The sequence below is a fragment of the Pteropus alecto genome, unplaced genomic scaffold, assembly GCF_000325575.1.
Source record: "Pteropus alecto unplaced genomic scaffold, ASM32557v1 scaffold68, whole genome shotgun sequence".
Taxonomy (NCBI): domain Eukaryota; kingdom Metazoa; phylum Chordata; class Mammalia; order Chiroptera; family Pteropodidae; genus Pteropus; species Pteropus alecto.
The window spans coordinates 3,265,277-3,271,586 of record NW_006441386.1 but is presented as its reverse complement, the minus strand read 5'-3'; the positions used below and the strand labels follow the sequence as shown (position 1 = coordinate 3,271,586).

At 34.0% G+C, this 6,310-nt stretch overlaps 1 pseudogene; it reads right to left on the bottom strand.

Moving 5' to 3' along the window:
- Nucleotides 1–757: 757 nt before the first annotated feature.
- On the bottom strand, nt 758–876 carry LOC112485279 (annotated as a pseudogene).
- Between the last annotated feature and the right edge of the window lie 5,434 nt (nt 877–6,310).

Below are 6,310 nucleotides of genomic sequence, written 5' to 3'. Positions count from 1 at the left end.
TGGCATGCAAAGCCTAAATTATTTACTGTCTGATCTGATCTAAAGCAAAAATAACAGCTATGCATTGTGGAGTTTGTAACATATGTCGAAGTAAAATTTTGGCAGTAGTAGCACAAAGGACAAGATGGAAGAAATGTAAATATACTTTCGTAAGGTTACTACCTACACTGTATGTGAAGTAATGTAATAAAATTTTAAAGTAAACCATAGTTATTTAAGGATGTATATTATGAACTCTAAAGCAGCCACAGGGAAAAACATGAAGCAAAAAAGTACAATTAACAAGCCTATAAAAGCGATAAAATGGAATCATAAAACATGCTCACTAAAACAAAAGAAGACAAGAAAGAATGAAAAAAATAACAAAAATAAATCATGGAGCAATTTTTTAAAAGTATTATAATATATACCCTTCCGTAGCAATAATTACATTCTATGTAAATGGTCAGTTAAAAACCAGAGCTTATAAAATTGGATAAAAAGCAAAACCCCATTATATGTTGTCTATAAGAAAACCACTTTAAATGTGAAAACAGCTATGTTGAAACTAAACAGATGGAAAACAATATATCATGCAAAGTTCAAGCAAAAGAAAGCTGGAGTAGTTATTTTTAATAGTGGCTAAAGTATACGTCAGAACAAGCAATATTTTCTTTCCTTTTTTTTTTTTTTTTTTAGACAAAACAACCCTTGGTTGACCTCGCAGATTGCAAGGACCTTGTCAGCTTACAATCCCTTATTTTTAAAATTTTTTTTACACCTACAGCACCTGGTCTTCCTAGGTGATCTCCCATCCAAGTACTAACCAGATCTGACCCTGTTTAGCTTCCGAGATCAGACAGGATCGATCTTGTTCAGGGTGGCATGGCCATAGACCAGAACAAGCAATATTTTCATGGCTAGATAATGATAAATAGTAAATAGGAATTCATCAAAAAGCTAAAGGCATATGCACCTAACAACAGCCGTAGGATACCTAAAGCAGAAACTAATAGAACTACAAGGAGAATTAGACGAACTCACCAGTTAGTTGGAGGTTTCAACACTCCTTCCTCAGTAACTGGTAGTGCCAATGAACGTAATTTAGGAAAGACAGAAAACACTTGAGCAATACTATCAATCACACAGTGACTCAGTTGACATTTATAGAATACTCTCTTCAACAATATAATAGTTTTTTCAAATGCACTTGGAATATTCACTAATATAGACCATATTTGGAGGTATAAAATATAAAAACATTTAAATTATGCAAACCATGTTCACCTACTGAAACTGATTTAAACTAGAACTCAGTAACAGAATGATACCAAAATAACCCCAAACATTTTGGAGTTAAATGGCATACTTTTAAATAACTCATAGATCAAAGAAGAAATTTTAAAAATCTAATTTGGTTTTACTTTTTAAATTGTTATTATTTATAGGCATTTAAAAATTTGCAGAAATATAGAGTGTGCTACACATACATGTAATTAATGCTAATTATATTCACTCAAGATTTATAGTACTCTAATACACAATATATTTAAAGACAGTCAGTCAGATAACTTGTTTGGGGAATGTAATTTCTTGGGATAAAATTAAATACCTGAAACTTGACAAGTGATCAGGCTTAAAAAATAACACTTGAAGCCTTCAGAAATACTAGCAAAAATGTCAGTGTTACAATGAATCTACTTTTTTTTTTTTTTTTTTTGGTGACATTGGTTAACGAAATCTAGTAAGTTTCAAGTGTACAATTCAACAGTAAGACATATATATAGTATTGTGTGTTCACAGCTCATAGTTACCAGGAATCTACTTTTAGCTTTACACTGCAGTGGTACTGTTAGATACTTTGTGATTGAATCTGTTGATTTTGAAGTGTGAATTGGTTCTTAAGATGTATGACCCGTCAGTCTGTCAACAAACATTTACTGTGTGCTAGCTTAAGAAGGGGGCTGGAGAGCTTCCTGGTGGTGTTCGTAAACACTCCCAGTAGTTTTAACTCCCAGAGTAGGAAGCTTTAAGACTCGGATGAGGTCATCAAGAGGCACAATCAAGTAAACCAGTGAAAACAAAAGTGGGAAGTTTTGCTCAGCTTTTAAAGAAGCAGAATTTGGGCATAGATTTTGGAAGAACTGTTCATCATAGGATAGCAATAAGATAATAAAGTCTCAAAATGTGCCTAAATCAAAGTCTGGGACAAGTCTTACGAGTATTTAAAAACTTTTATTAGGTTAAATGTGACAAATATAACTCTTCAATAATGAAGAATAAAAAGACCTTTGTGGGCTGGTGAGTGAGTAAACTTTAAAATTTTACTCCTGGAAATACACATTTTGAATTAGCAACTGTTAAGGTCATAATGTTTTTGCCCTAAATATTAGATCATCATTTTTAATCCTTAACCCTATTGTGAGGTTACCCCAAATAAGAGGTGGTTTCTAATAGAAAAGAATATAATTTTAGTTTTCATGTTCACAGTAGACCTTATAATAGTTCCCTTCCTCGGGAGAAGTATGAACAGTTCATCAAATTAAGGATAAATAAGAATAATGAATTTGTAATTTACAGTCCTAAGCTGACAGAGATTTCAAAAGAGTTGTGGACTCATAATCCCAATAATAGTCTCATTTTACACATGTGTTTAGATACTCTTAGCAGTTTAGGTTAGTAACATGAGATGGATACAAAATTGAGGCCCAGGGTTTAGGGTTTGTTTTGATAATTTATCATATGCAGCAAACATGACCAGCCTGTTTGTAAATTTTCTTCAAATAAGAATTTTTTATTTACTTAAAGAAAAATCATTTCTGGATTTTTTCAAATGAGTTATTTTTGGAAAACTGCTACAGAGTTTATGACAAATGATTGTTAATCCTTCTTGAAAACAATTACACTACCACTAAACTACTACCCAAAGTCTTGTTCCTTCCTTAGCCTTGGGAAGACTTCACAAGTCATGAGTTCAATGTTTTGATTTTAATTTTTAAAATTATGAGTGCCATATGGCTATAAAATGCAGAGGTTTGCATGAAATAAGTTCAGTGTAAGTCAGAAGTAATTTATGATGCTGAGGATTTATTTAAATATCTATGATTATAATATGTTCACAATCAAAGTTAAGGGATATGATTTTGCATTGATTTTAACACTTGCTAATTATTTTCTCTTAGTGTTACTAGTTAAATGGGGGTTGGCATGTCAGTTAGTAATATTATATATGTATGAGCTACTTACAAAACTTTATTTGCTGCTTTATTTTCTAACATTGCATCATTCTCTAAGTAGTCTCAATAATCAAATACAATTGCAGTAATATTTGCTGAAAATTGAAACTATAAAGCCCTTCATTTTGCTGAGAATCAGAAGAGGAGAGAGAATTCCAAATAATGGAGCTTTCTAATGTAAAAAAAAAAAAAAAATTCTTTCATCTACCGTCTCTCAAAAGGCAGTTTGATAACTAAATGTTAACATTATTATTTTATATCACTTTCATGTTTAGTTTTTTTTTGGTTTTTTGTTTTGGTGGTAAGGTGAGTGCACAGGCATCATAGATCACAGAATTTTATGTTCAAGGGTCTCTTTATTTGTGATCCATTTACAAGGGGCAAGTTCTCTTTATAACACTTTCTTTAATTCGCTAACTTGCACATTGAATAGATTGGAAAGGCTAGTGGAAAAAAAAGAAAAGTCTAGGGAAAATTAAAGTAATGGTCTTTAATTCTATTTGGTTGTGTTAAATTCACCAAATGATGGATGGAAATTTCAGCCTTGTAGGGTCCATCTCTAGGTACAACAGTTATCTGCACTCAGAGAGAGATATTCACTAATTACACTGTATGGCTGAACTCATTTAAAAGAGTTGACTAATCCTGTCTCAAATTTGAGGTTTTCTTTAAAATGAAAAGTTAATACACCATTGTTCTCAAACTGTCAGATTGCATGCTATTGTCCCAAGCTCACAGGAATTGATGTCAGAGATTTCAGGCGTATAGAGACAAGGGAAGGATCACAGTAGAAGTGAATTCTTTCCCCCTTTCCCTGGCTGTGTTTTGACCACCTATCTTTTACCCTTTGCAGTTCTATTCTGAGAGGAATGTGAGGAAGAATACCGAAGATGGGGGCCACTGCTGCTAGATTGTTGCCATTAACCAGCTTTCATGGCTTTTGTGGGAGCCTCCTTTTCATTAGTATTTGCAACATGTTCACCAGCAAAATGATTATGTTAGGCAGAGACATCACATCACTTACATTTCATAGCTCAGTGCAATTTTCATAAACTGCGAGGCAACATCCAAAAAAACATGACTCAGAATTAGAGTTTCAGAAGATTATTATATAGACATTATTTCCCTCAGGTCACGGGCTTTAGTCAAATTTGGAGGAGAATGAAATTGCCAACAGTGAAAAGCAGACAGAAAGGTATGAGTTCATGAGCAGAGAAATAACATTTTCATTTGTTCCTTCCCCATGGGAAAGATTCAGCATTCCGGTAAATGGAGACGGTTATAAGAAATGAATTTTTGTCAGCAGGGATGTGATTTTAAGGCTCACTTATCCATTGGCAATCTAGATTTCTAACCCCAGGAATCTAGGAAATTGCTACAGAATGTAGTCTTTATTATAAACAAGTTTTTTTTTTTTCCAGTAGTTTTTGCCCCCTTCCTTTCTTGCTCAGAGATTTTAAAGCGGACTGCATTTTTTTTTTTTTTTCAACTCAGGTGACTGCAGAATTTCCTCATCTGCCATGTGTTTCTCCTCATTGCTATTGCTTTATGATGGAAACCTTTTTTTCCCACCAAGCTTCCCCCACTTTCCTCTTGCCTTTCCTAAATTCTTCTGTTTAGCATGCACAATGCAACAGTATTGGAAGCCAGGACGCTCACTCATGCTGAATCCATGGCCTCTGCCTCCATTCCCAGCATTTGTAGCATGTCTTCTGATGCTGCTGCTTCTCCAGTTTCAGTCTATGGACTTGAGAGAGTAAAGCAGGAAAAAGGACTTTCCAGGTAGCTCTCATTTTACCCAGGTAAAAAGAGCAAGAATTTGCAAGATTTTTGTGGGGTAATCCCAGACAACCTTCTTCATAATTAAAGAATGTTCTTTCAGGGGAGATTTTACTTTCCTTCTCAATTTCTTCTGATGCTTCTCAGCCTATCACTCATTCGAATTCTATCCAGAGGTTCTTCTGCTAGCTGTAGTACATCCTTGAGAGCAAAAGATATTTCATATAACCTAAACCCTTCATTTCAAGAGATGCAGATAGGTTTGGTAACATTAATCTCACCTTTATATTCTTTCAGTTTTTAATAACTTGAAAATATGTATATCTAATGCCTTCCTCCCCTGTGCATTTTTGCCCATTTTAATATCTCTCTCAACATCATGAACTATTTTCCTGGCTGTATTATTATTAGAAAGTGTTATTGCCTGCTGGAGTTTACTGAAAACAAATTGCATTTGCCTTCATTATTATTTTGTCTACAATATAATGATTATATAACATTGTGATTGTACTTGATTAATAAATGAGAATTGATTAACTTAGTTCATTGGATTCAGCCCATGAAGCATCTAGTTTACTGCAAAGTCTACTGCAGTCACATATTTTAATTTCCTTGTGTGTGGTGTGGTAAAGGATTCACTGAACTGACCAGAGTGTTGGCATATTCTGATATTCTGTGGAGTCCAAGCAGTTACCTGAAAATTGCTCATTGGCCATAGCCTTAGAGTCTCACTGTCTACCATCTGGAGCCAGGGACAGGATGTCTCAGATCTAAATTCTTGACACTTGTTCAAGAGCAACTAACTTTAGAGAAATTGTTCGACTTTTCTGGTGTTCAGTTTCAATTTCTTCTGTAAAATGGCAATGATTTTGGCTGTCCAAACCACTATTACTATTTTTCTCAGCAGAGCTTACATGAATGAAATGTATTACAGGATTTGAACTCTCAGAAATAGTTAACTCACCTTGCTTTCCTATACCAATTCATAATAATTCATCTTCTTGATTAAGAAGATAATACAGTAAAACTTCTGGTAACTGGAAAGAAGTGGTGTTAATTTAAATTTGAATCATTCTTAAGAAACATTTATTTCAATGTACTTGTTCTTGAAAATCTTTTTGTAATATATTCAGTGTATTTTTGCCTTGGAGAGCATGGTCTAGCAATTATAATCGAGTCTCTCTCTGATAATGGATTATCTTGCATAGCCCTGGGGCCGTGATGTTGGACTGTAGTTCTTTCCATACCAAGAAATGGACGTAAAATGAGAGTCTTATGGAAAATTGGGTTGGGTTTGCTCTGCTCTCAGGCCCTAC